Source organism: Triticum aestivum, chromosome 6D (genome assembly GCF_018294505.1).
Source record: "Triticum aestivum cultivar Chinese Spring chromosome 6D, IWGSC CS RefSeq v2.1, whole genome shotgun sequence".
NCBI classification, from domain to species: Eukaryota; Viridiplantae; Streptophyta; class Magnoliopsida; order Poales; family Poaceae; genus Triticum; species Triticum aestivum.
Window position 1 is genome coordinate 14922134 of NC_057811.1, and position 13810 is coordinate 14935943.

Here is a 13810-nt window from a genome sequence, read left to right on the forward strand (position 1 = left end):
TACAATAAATTATTACACATCAATTCTTCCCTTGTGTCCCTGCTTGCTTACGATTGTGCCGTATCCATGGAGCATCCTCATCATTTAACTTAATGCTTGGGTCAGTGTTCACTTTGAAGGGCGGAATTTCACCAAACATATTATAATCTTCTGACATGTCTGTCTTGTCCTCCACTCCCATGATGTTTCTTTTCCCTGAAAGAACAATGTGGCGCTTTGGATCATCGCATGATGTACTGATCGTTTTCTTATCTTTCCGTTTCCTCGGTTTGCTACTCATGTCCTTCAAATAAAAAACCTGAGCGACATCTTTGGCAAGGACGAATGGTTCGTCAAGGTAACCAAGATTGTTGAAATCCACCATTGTCATTCCGTATTGCTCGTCCACCTTTACCCCACCTCCTGTTAGCTTGAACCATTTGCACCGGAACAAAGGGACCTTAAAGGAGGGTCCATAATCAAGTTCCCATATCTCCTCTATGTAACCATAATATGTGACCTTTCGCCCATTCTCGGTTGCTGCATCAAAGCGGACACCACTGTTTTGGTTGGTGCTCTTTTTATCTTGGGCGATGGTGTAAAATGTATTCCCATTTATCTCGTACCCTTGGAAAATCGTTATAGTCGAAGATGGTTTCTTGGCCAACATGTACAGCTGATCTCCAACATCATTGTCATTCATTAAATGTTTCGCAACCAACTGCCGAAAGTCTCCATGTGGGCCTTTCTAATCCAGGATTCAGGCTTCCCCGGGTTGTCCGAGCGTAAAATATTCTTGTGTTGCTCGAAGTAAGGAGCCACCAAGCTGGAATTTTGCAGAACTGTGTGGTGTGCTTCAGTCATAGAATGACCGTCCATACATATCGTGGATTTCCTTCCGATCTTTCCTTTTCCACTTAGTCTCCCCTCGTGCCGCGATTGAGGAATACCAATCGGCTTAAGGTCAGGAACATAGTCAATACAGAACTCAATTACCTCCTCATTTCCATAGCCCTTGACGATGCTTCCTTCTGGCCTAGCACGGTTACGAACATATTTCTTTAATACTCCCATGAACCTCTCAGAGGGGAACATATTGTGTAGAAATACAGGACCGAGAATGGAAATCTCTTCGACTAGGTGGACCAGGAGGTGCGTCATAATATCGAAGAAGGATGGTGGGAACACCAACTCGAAACTGACAAGGCATTGGACCACATCGTTCTGTAACCGTGGTAGATCTTCTGGATTGATTACCTTCTGAGAGATTGCATTGAGGAATGCACATAGCTTCACAATGGCTACTCGAACATTTTCCGGTAGGAGCCCCCTCAAAGCAATCGGAAGCAATTGCGTCATAATCACGTGGCAGTCGTGAGACTTCAGGTTTTGGAACTTTTTCTCCGCCATGTTTATTATTCCCTTTATATTCGACGAGAAGCCAGACGGGACCTTCATACTGCTCAGGCATTCAAAAAAAATGACCTTCTCTTCTTTGGTAAGAGCGTAGCTGGCACGACCTTGAAACCATTCCGGATGCCGGTCATCTGGGTCTTTCAAAAGTTGCTGGTCCTGTCGTGCTTCCTTTGTATCATTTGTCTTCCCATACACGCGCAAGAAGCTTAGCAGGTTCACGCAAATATTCTTCGTAACATGCATCACGTCGATTGCAGAGCGGACATCTAGGACTTTCCAATATTCTAGCTCCCCAAATATAGATTTCTTCTTCCACATGGGTGCGTGCCCGTCAACTCCCCGCGGAACTGATTGTCCGCCAGGACCCTTTCCAAAGATGACTTTCAAATCCTTGACCATATCAAATATCTCAGCACCAGTACGTTCCGCAGGCTTCGGCCGGTGATCTGCCTTGCCGTTGAAATGCTTGCCTTTCTTTCTTACGTTATGATTTCGGGGAAGAAATCGACGATGACCCAGGTACACGTTCTTCTTACAATTAACCAAACGTACACTTTCAGTCTCATGTAAGCAGTGCGTGCATGCATTGTATCCCTTATTTGTCTGTCCCGAAAGGTTACTGAGAGCAGGCCAATCGTTGATGGTTACAAAAAGCAACGCTCGTAGGTCAAATTCCTCTCCTTTGTGCTCATCCCAGACACGTACACCAGGTCTGGCCCACAACTGTAAAAGTTCATCAACTAATGGCCTTAGGTACACATCGATGTCGTTCCCGGGTTGCTTTGGACCTTGGATGAGCACTGGCATCATAATGAACTTCCGCTTCATGCACAACCAAGGAGGAAGGTTGTAGATGCATAGAGTCACGGGCCAGGTGCTATGGCTGGAGCTCTGCTCGCCAAAAGGATTCATGCCATCAGTACTTAGACCAAATCTTATGTTCCTTGCGTCAGCTGCAAAATCTTTGAACACCCTGTCGATCTTTCTCCATTGCGTTCCATCAGCGGGGTGTCTCAACTCCCCGTCGGACTTACGGTCCTCTTTGTGCCATCGCAACGACTTGGCATGCTTTTTGTTCATGAACAGACGTTTCAACCGTGGTATTATAGGAGCATACCACATCACCTTGGCGGGAACCCTCTTCCTGGGTTTCTCGCCCTCAACATCGTCACCAGGGTCATCGCCTCTGATCTTATAACGCAATGCAGTGCATACAGGGCATTCATTCAAATTCTCGTATTCACCGCGGTAGAGGATGCAGTCGTTAATGCATGCATGTATCTTCAGAACCTCTAAACCTAGAGGGCAGACAACCTTCTTTGCTTCGTACGTACTGGCGGCAACTCGTTATTCTTCGGAAACATATTCTTCAACATTTTCAGAAAATTTTCAAATGATGAGTCACCTACACCTTCCTGTGCCTTCCATTTTAGCAAATCCAGTGTGCAGCCCAGCTTTTTCAGACTATTATCGCATCCTGGATACAACGACTTTTTGTGATCCTCTAACATGCGATCCAAATTCTCCCTATCCTTGTCAGTTTCGCAGCGTCTCCGTGCATCAGCAATGGTCCGACCAAGATCATCAGCGGGCTCATCATGTGCCTCTTCTTCACCTTCACCTAACCCTTCCCCACCTTCAGCATCATCCTCCATGAAAGTATCACCGAAATGATCATGATAGTTGTCATCGATATTATCCCCTTCTTCATCTTCTTCCATTCTAACCCCTCTTTCTCCATGCTTGGTCCAACAATTATAGCTTGGCATGAAACTGTGCCGAAGCAGGTGCATGTGAACGTCTCTTGAGGAGGAGTAACCCTTCTGATTCTTACAGACAGCACATGGACAGATAATAAAACCTTACTGCTTGTTCGCATTTGCCACTACGAGGAAATCTTTCAAACCCGTAGTGAACTCGCCGGAGAGTCGGGGACCGTACATCCATTGCCGATTCATCTGCATTATTATTATATAAAGTATATAATTAACCATCATGCATTTGTTAAACTAACTAGCTAGAAATAATACAAATTAAACAATGAACTACACACATGCGTATTTTATCAATGACACATGAAAGGTTCAAGTTGCTAACCGCGATCGCGGAGGAAAAATAAATGAGAAAGCTCAAGTGTGGCTCGGATACTTCATATCATGTTTGTTTCAGGCTCTCGGGCATTTCATCGAACACCTTGTGTGCATAGGAGGAACCAAAAGCAAACCCACCACCCCCTTCTAAAAATTGTGAAGTGAGCTGAGTGAAGTGAAGTGAGCTGAGTCCTATATATAGGGATGGGCCTTTAGTCCCGGTTGGCCTGGCCAACCGCGACTAAAGGCCTTCGGGGACCTTTAGTCCCGGTTGGCCAGGCCAACCGGGACTAAAGCCCCTCCCGTCCGCCAGCTGGATGGGCCTTTAGTCCCGGTTGGCCTGGCCAACCGCGACAGGCCAACCGGGACTAAAGCCCCTCCCGTCCGCCAGCTGTCGACCGAGCGCGCTGGGCCCAGATAGTTGGTCGCGGGTCTCCTCCCGAACCGCGACTAAAGGCCCCTTTTGTCGCGGTTCGATTGTTTTGGGGACTAATGGGGGCGTATGGAAGCCTATTTTTCTACTAGTGAATCCGGCGAGAGCCGCCGACCCTGGCCTGGTGTATGACATGGGTGTCACCGACTATGCCGGTTACACTTGTTGGCTCCTCGGCGACAAAGGCCTGGCAACCTTCGTGCATGACAAGAGATTGACTTGCGCGAAGCTCCCCAGGGTCAAAGACGTGCAACTCAACTACCCGACCATAACTGTGCCGTTGAAGTCAACAACCTTCAGCGTGAACCGGACAGTGATGAATGTAGGGCCGCCGGCATCGACGTACACCGTGAAGTTGGACATGCCCAAATCGGTCACGGTACGTGTCGCACCGAACAAGCTGGTGTTCTCCAAGGCCGGGGAGAAGAAGACGTTCACCGTGTCGGTGAGTGGCAAGGGCGTTCACGGACAGGGACACGTGGAGGGAAGCTTGAGCTGGGTGTCGGCGAAGCATGTTGTGCGGAGCCCGATCATCGCCGTTCCTAATCTCCCCGAATCTCCGCCGCCTCTAGGGAATGTTTAGGTGCGTTGTGGAAAAGGGCTAGCTAGAAGTGAATGTTTGAAATGTTGCATTTTGTTTATCATCAATTTGTACGGTTGCTTAAAATGTTAAATCGATCAACTTTCTGAGCATTTACATCAATACCATAGCATACGTATAGTATGAGCTATTCCTATCGCCGTGAACTTGCTGAACAAGGCAGTGCTGGTGAACAAAAGCCCAAGTGTGTGTGCAGTGCGAGCTAAGAAAGCCGGTTAATCATTCGGCATTATGCATGGTATTGAGTCATGATTGTCAAGTGTCAAGTTATTTTAGAAGCTGAACCCTCAAGTGTCAAGTTCTGTTAACAGGGGCAGTGGAGTAACTGTAGCTGCACTGTCAAATCCTGAATGCCAAGTTCAGAATATGACACCCAATTATCATGGCAAAATTAGTACCTTCTAATGTGCGGGTGCGCTGGTCTTCGACTAGTTGATCTAATCATCTTGAATTGACAGGTTTCTCAATATACTCGCAAGCCGCAACCATGGCCCAAGTCTCGGCCAGCCCTTCTCTAAAATTGATGCAGATTGCAGGTTTGCCTCGCACCAATATGCTCCTTGCATAAGCTAGTAACCTCTGGCCATTTATCATTTTTTTTCATCCTACTTGCATCATGCCTGACGACTTCTTTTGTGCCACCAATTTTGGCGGTTCTATTTCCCTTGCAACTAAACAAAGCCCGAGGGCCACAAGGAAGAGGGAGCGGCGTTGTCTCTGCGCTTCGGCGGTCCCTCGCTGTCAACTGGGGTCGCAGACGGCGGCCTTCTGCACTCTCTCGGGATCTACATTTTATCCTTTGATCGACCTTCTAGATATGGCGAGCGTGACCCACATCCTGCAAGGACCAAGGAGAGCGTCATCGAAGAGCTAGTAGCTGACAGCCTGCATCTTGGGTCCAGGCTCTACCTCATTGGGTTCTCCATGGACCGTGAGATCACATGGAGCTACCTCAGGCACATTTCCTGCCAGTTGTATACGGGAGTGTCTTTTTTTCACTTGAAAGTAGAGGTCCTATGTGTCCAATAACGACCTGACGCACAGGCGCGCCCCCCTATTAGGCCAACCCATTTTAGCCTACAGCGACAACCCATTTTAGCCTAGAGCGAACGCTAATCTGTACCAACCGAATAACTGTAGCGGACGGTCTTTTGGGTTGTCTTCTTTATTTCAATTTTTTGTTGAAGGGCACCGTTAGGGATCAAACTACCGACCCCTGGCTTCCTATCAAACTAGCCCAAAGCCGTAGGATCAGGATCCTAATAGTCGTCCGATCTGTACTGAAACCGCATGCATCATTCCTTTGCTCATTGGCTGCTTCCTATTAAGGCATGTACAATGGTATTATCTTAGGAGTGCCACGTAGGATAAACGATGAGATGAAAGAGAGAAAACTCATAAGAAAATGCTTGTCTTGAGAAGACAAGGGATGATCTCTTAGCACAATATGTCTCGCCATGTTTTTAGGAATTACTAGTTATTGAAGATAAGGCTAAGAGATGACCCATTGTAGAGATTTTTTTGTCATCTCTGAATACATGCAAGACTTAAGATAAAGACTACCTTATCAACCATTGTACATGCCCTTAACTGCTCCCGTAATTGCCTGCTTGCTAACTATACTACCGTAAGTTTAGCTGCTTCCTATTCACCAACCATACAAATTCGTTTAGATTCCTAAAACGCTTCCGGTAATGACGTCAAATCCAATTTTTTGTGAAAATAAGTTTAGCAGTACGGTTATTTCTTAGGAAAAATGCTATTGTTTAGCCGGCGGATTACACGCACTGCATCCGCCGCATTGTACTATCAACACGTGTCCTTATTTTTTTCTTATGTACTTCCGGCCTCCCTACGCCCGCTCACAGCTATTGCTACTGCTTGAGCATGCACGTCCGAGCTCCGCTTCGGCCAGCATCAGCCCAATTGCGCCGCTACCGACTCCGTCTCGCCTTCAGTTGTCACTCTAGCCGGCGATACTTTTTATACTTTTTCGCAACAAAGGCTTTGTTGCAAAAGTCTCCCGCAACATCATCTCGGTTGTATGAATTTCTTTATTCACACCACACATGGCATCATCTTTTCAGTGGAAAAATTTCTGCAACATTATTCATGTTGCAAAAGTCCTCCCACAACATCATCTATGTTGCAAAAAGGTGAAAACAAAAAATAATAATTCTGGAACACCATCATTGTTGCAAAGTCCTCCCGCAACATTGTCTATGTTGCAATAAAAGTTGAAGAAAATAAATAAAAGAATTCCAAAGAAAATAATGCTTCGGTGGTTTTGCAACAAAGCAATTGTTGAAGAGCGAGTTACACAACATCTACCTTGTTGCAATTCCAAACAACCTCATTTGGGATATCAGACAACTATTTGTGGGTCAATCCAACGACGCAGGAGACGGCGGATCTTTTCGATTTCCGACGCGTAGCATGGCCCTATTTCTCATGGCTAAATCCGACAATCAATTACTTTCTTTCTAAATACCACGAAAACATTGTTCTTGATGTACAAAAGCATAATACCAAGGAAGCACTGTTCTTGATGCACAGAAACAATTGATTACGTTCTTGATTTAGTCCCCTATTTTAGGAAAACAATCCCTACTTTTTTTCACGTACCAAATATTAGTTACGCAATGGTTTGCTTCGTAACATTAAAATTTTGTTTATGATGATCGGGGAATTTGCTTCCAAGGTGAATTATGGTTGCTTCCAATGGATACGAATTTGTTTCCATAAAAAACACCATTATTTTCAACCAAATTGGAGATGTGCATCTAGATAGATAAACTTTTGCTTCGTCCTAAGGTGAGTTTGCTTCTATATAGGAGAAAACAAATCAAATTATAGTTACAATAATTTTTTGTAAGGTCAGTAATAAAAAATATTCCTATTTATTTTGCCACATGCTTCCTAATAGATTCTTCTATGCTGTCGTAAACATTGACATCCGGCCATGTTGTTTCTGTTTTCTAAGCGACATATGCTTCGTACTTGCTTCTTGAAGTTGTGTCGCATGCTATTTCCAAGTATTAGGAAGCAAGAATGCCAATCATCTTGAGCTAGGTTGTATGGTGCCAAAGGTCTCCATCGCCAAAGGAATTTTTGCCACCAGTTCCCATTGGTGATTCGTGTGCTTGCCATCGTGACTCGTCTGCATGCCACTAGTGCCCCCCATTTTTGAGCTCCACGATCCCGCTGGCCAGCACGTCACCCGGGCAGTGCCAGCAACCTTTGAGCACCTTTGAAGCATAAAAAGTTTAGGCATCATGCATCCGAATAGAAGGTAGGAAGCAACGAATAGTTCTTCCAAAGTCTATACTTTGTTTTTATACATGGATTCTCTCTCGGATTTTATGGCCTCGAGCCATTCGTCGGAATCCGAGCCCACTATCGCTTCTCCATAGCTCGTAGGTTCATTGTTGTCTAGCAACATGACTTCCAAGACAGGATTATGTACCACTCTGAAGTAGTACGCATCCTTGTCGACCTACGAGGTTTGGTAGTGACTTGATCCGAAGTTTCATGATCACTATCATAAGTTTTCACTTCAATTGGTGTAGGTGCCACATGAACAATTTCCTGTGCCCTGCTACACACTAGTTGAAGTCATGGTTCAATAACCTCACCACCATCATCCCACTCAATTCTTTCGAGAGAAACTTTTCCTCGAGAAAGGACCCGTTTCAAGAAACAATCACTTTTGCTTCCAGATCTGAAATAGGAGGTATACTCAACTGTTTTGGGTATTCTATGAAGATGCATTTATCCGCTTTGGGTTCGAGCTTATCAGCCTGAAACTTTTTCACATAAGCGTCGCAGCCCCAAACTTTTAAGAAACGACAGCTTAGGTTTCTCTAAACCATAGTTCATACGGTGTCGTCTCAACGGAATTGCGTGGTGCCCTATTTAAAATGCCTAGCCCATAAATGATAGCGGTAATTCGATAAGAGACATCATGGTTGCACCATATCCAATAGGGTGTAGTTATGATGTTCGGACACACCATCACGCTATGGTGTTCCAGGCGGTATTAGTCGTGAAACAATTTCCGCAATTTCTTAATTGTGTGCCAAACTCGTAACTCAGATGTTCATCTCTATGATCATATCACAGACATTTTATCCTCTCGTCACGACGATCTTCAACTTCATTCTGAAATTACTTGAACCTTTCAATAATTCAGACTTGTGTTTTATCAAGTAAATATTCTCAGCATCTACTCAAATCATCTGTGAAGTAAGAACATAACGATATCCACTGCGTGCGTCAGCACTCATTGGACTGCACACATCAAATGTATTACTTCCAACAAGTTACTCTCTTGTTCCATCTTACTGAAAACGAGGCCTTTCAGTCATCTTGCCCATGTGGTATGATTTGCATGTCTCACGTGGTTCAAAATCAAGTGAGTCCAAATGATCCATCTGTATAGACTTTCTTCATGCATATATACTAATAGACATGGTTCGCATGTCTCAATCTTTTCAAAAACGAGTGAGTCCAAAGATCCATCAACATGGAGCTTCTTCATGCGTTTTATACCAATATGACTCAAGTGGCAGTGCCACAAGTATGTGGTACTATCATTACTATCTTATATCTTTTGGCATGAACATGTGTATCACTACGATCGAGATTCAATAAACCATTCATTTTAGGTGCAAGACCATTGAAGGTATTATTCAAATAGACAGAGTAACCATTATTCTCCTTAAATGAATAACCGTATTGTGATAAACATAATCCAAACATGTTTATGCTCAACACAAACACCAAATAACAATTATTTAGGTTTAACACCAATCTCGATGGTAGAGGGAGCATGCGATGCTTGATCACATCAACCTTGGAAACACTTCCAACACATATCGCCATCTCACCTTTAGCTAGTCTCCGTTTATTCCGTAGTCTTTTATTTCGAGTTACCAACACTTAGCAACCGAACTGGTATCTAATACCCTGGTGCTACTAGGAGTACTAGTAAAGTACACATTAATATAATGTATATACAATATATTTCTGTCGACCTTGCCTGCCTTCTCATCTACCAAGTATCTAGGGTAGTTCTGCTTCAGTGACCGTTCCCCTCATTACAGAAGCACTTAGTCTCGGGTTTGGGTTCAACCTTGGGTTTCTTCACTAGAGCAGCAACTGATTTGCCGTTTCATGAAGTATCCCTTCTTTCCCTTGCCTTTCTTGAAACTAGTGGTTTTACTAACCATCAACAATTGATGCTCCTACTTGATTTCTACTTTCGCGGTGTCAAACATTGCGAGTTGCTCAAGGATCATCATGTCTATCCCTGATATGTTATAGTTCATCACGAAGCTCTAATAGCTTGGTGGCAGTGACTATGGAGAACCATCACTATCTCATCTGGAAAATTAACTCCCACTCCATTCAAGCGATTGTAGTACTCAGACAATCTGAGCACATGCTCAACGATTGAGCTTTTCTCCCTTAGTTTGCAGGCTTAAGAAACTTGTCAGAGGTCTCATACCTCTTGACGTGGGCACTAGTCTGAAATCCCGATTTCAGTCTTTGGAACATCTCATATGTTCTGCGACGTTTCAAAAACGTCTTTGGCGCCTTAATTCTAAACCGTTAGCATTACACACTGAACTATCACGTAGTCATCAAAACGTGTATGTCAGATGTTCGCAACATCCACAGACGACGCTCGAGGTTCAGCACACCGAGCGGTGCATTAAGGACATAAGCCTTCTGCGCAGCAATGAGGATAATCCTCAGTTTACGGACCCAGTCCGCATAATTTCTACTATCAACTTTCAACTAAATTTTCTCTAGGAACATATCTTAAACAGTAGAACCAAAGCGTAAGCTATGACATAATTTGCAAAGACCTTTTGACTATGTTCATGACAATTAAGTTCATCTGATTATTTAATGAACTCCCACTTAGATAGACATCCCTCTAGTCATCTAAGTGATACATGATCCGAATCGACTAGACCGTGTCCGATCATCACGTGAGACGGACTAGTCATCAACGGTGAACATCTCCATGTTGATCGTATCTACTATACGACTCATATTCGACCTTTCGGTCTCTTGTGTTCCGAGGCCATGTCTGTACATGCTAGGCTCGTCAAGTCAACCTAAGTGTTTCGCATGTGTAAATCTGGCTTACACCCGTTGTATGCAAACGTTAGAATCTATCACACCCGATCATCACGTGGTGCTTCGAAACAACGAACCTTCGCAATGGTGCACAGTTAGGGGGAACACATCTCTTGAAATTTTAGTGAGGGATCATCTTATTTATGCTACCGTCGTTCTAAGCAAATAAGATGTAAACATGACAAACATCACATGCAAATCATAAAGTGACATGATATGGCCAGTATCATCTTGCGCCTTTTGATCTCCATCTTCGAGGCGCAGCATGATCACCTTCGTCACCGGCATGACACCATGATCTCCATCATCATGATCTCCATCATCATGTCTTCATGAAGTTGTCTCGCCAACTATTACTTCTACTACTATGGCTAACGGTTAGCAATAAAGTAAAGTAATTACATGGCGTTTTTCATTGACACGCAGGTCATACAATAAATTAAGACAACTCCTATGGCTCCTACCGGTTGTCATACTCATCGACATACAAGTCATGATTCCTATTACAAGAACATGATCAATCTCATACATCACATATATATAATTCATCACATCCTTTTGGCCATATCACATCACATAGCATACCCTGCAAAAACAAGTTAGACGTCCTCTAATTGTTGTTGCATGTTTTACGTGGCTGCTATGGGTTTATAGCAAGAACGTTTCTTACCTACGCAAAAGCCACAACGGTGATATGCCAATTGCTATTTACCCTTCATAAGAACCCTCTTCATCGAATCCGATCCGACTAAAGTGGGAGAGACAGACACCCGCTAGCCACCTTATGCATCAAGTGCATGTCAGTCGGTGGAACCTGTCTCACGTAAGTGTACGTGTAAGGTCGGTCCGGGGCGCTTCATACCACAACGCCGCCGAATCAAGATAAGACTAGTAACGGCAAGCAAATTGAACAAATCATCGCCCACAACTACTTTGTGTTCTACTCGTGCATAGAATCTACGCATAGACCTAGCTCATGATGCCACTGTTGGGGAACGTAGCAATAATTCAAAATTTTCCTACGTGTCACCAAGATCAATCTAGGAGATGCTAGCAACGAGAGAGAGGGAGTGCATCTTCATACCCTTGAAGATCGCTAAGCGGAAGCGTTACAAGAACGCGGTTGATGGAGTCGTACTCGCGGCGATTCAAATCGCGGAAGATCCGATCTAGCGCCGAACGGACGGCGCCTCCGCGTTCAACACACGTATAGCCCGGGGACGTCTTCTCCTTCTTGATCCAGTAAGGGGAGAGGAGAAGTTGAGGGAGAACTCCAGCAGCACGATGGCATGGTGGCAATGGAGCTCGTGGTTCTCCGGCAGAGCTTCGCCAAGCACTACGGAGGAGGAGGAGATGTATGAGGAGGAAGGGGGTTGCGCCAAGGGAAGGGTATGGCTGCCCTCCCACCCCTCACTATATATAGGGGGAAGGGGAGAGGGGGCCGGCCCCTCTAGATGGATCTAGAGGAGGAGGCGGCGGCCAGGGGAAACCCTAGATGGGTTTGGGGCCCCCACCCCCTAGGAAACTTGCCCCCCAAGCCGGGAGGGGCGGCTGCCCTAGGGGTGGCGCCCCCACCTCTCCACGTTACGTGAGAGGGGTTGGGAGGGGCGCACAACCCCTTAGTGGGCAAGTTTGCCCCTTCCTCTTGGCCCATAAGGCCCCCCAACGCTTGCCGGGGCCTCCGAAACCCCTTTTGGACATGCTGGCCATAGCCTGGTACCCCCGGAACAATTCCGGACTCCAATACCCTTCGTCCAATATACCGATCTTCACCTCCGGACCATTCTGGAGCTCCTCGTCATGTCCGGGATCTCATCCGGGACTCCGAACAACCTTCGGTAACCACATACTATTTCCCATAACAACTCTAGCGTCACCGAACCTTAAGTGTGTAGACCCTACGGGTTCGGGAACCATGCAGACATGACCGAGACGTTCTCCAGACAATAACCAACAGCGGGATCTGGATACCCATGTTGGCTCCCACATGTTTCACGATGATCTCATCGGATGAACCACGATGTCGGGGATTCAATCAATCCCGTATACAATTCCCTTTGTCCATCGGTATGTTACTTGCCCGAGATTCGATCGTCGGTATCCCTATACCTTGTTCAATCTCGTTACCGGCAAGTCTCTTTACTTGTTCCGTAACGCATGATCCCGTGGCTAACTCATTAGTCACATTGAGCTCATTATGATGATGCATTACCGAGTGGGCCCAGAGATACCTCTCCGTCATACGGAGTGACAAATCCCAGTCTCGATTCGTGCCAACCCAACAGACACTTTCGGAGATACCTGTAGTGCACCTTTATAGCCACCCAGTTACGTTGTGACGTTTGGTACACCCAAAGCATTCCTACGGTATCCGGGAGTTGCACAATCTCATGGTCTAAGGAAACGATACTTGACATTAGAAAAGCTCTTAGCAAACGAACTACACGATCTTGTGCTATGCATAGGATTGAGTCTTGTCCATCACATCATTCTCCTAATGATGTGATCCCGTTATCAATGGCATCCAATGCCCATGGTCAGGAAACCATAACGATCTATTGATCAACGAGCTAGTCAACTAGAGGCTTACTAGGGACATGTTGTGGTCTACGTATTCACACATGTATTACGGTTTCCAGTTAATACAATTATAGCATGAACAATAGACAATTATCATGAACAAGGAAATACAATAATAACCATTTTATTATTGCCTCTAGGGCATGTTTCCAACAAACTTCACCACCATGATAGAATCAGAATGGCATATAAAAGCAAACTATATAGTAGGAAAGAGGATACATGAGAAATAAAGGAAGAAAACAGAAGAAAAAATAAGAACACCAAGCAAAATCATGCTGGACAGACCGAAAGAAATAACGCCTAGAAAAACCAGCGGGAAGGTTCCCCATATACCGGTGAAAAACACCCCTACATGGGCGCCCGATTTTGCTACATAGTGCCATGGGGGTGTGCGGTTGTCCATCAATGTAACAAAATGCTTATAAGTGGCTCTTAAGACGCCAAATAGAATTTAGTGGCAATCTGCCACATATTTGGCGGCAGATAGGATTTGTGAGACAAATGGATCTCTCGCCTGATGCGTCACTGTAGTGGGCCGACCCAATTTGCTTCTCGTTC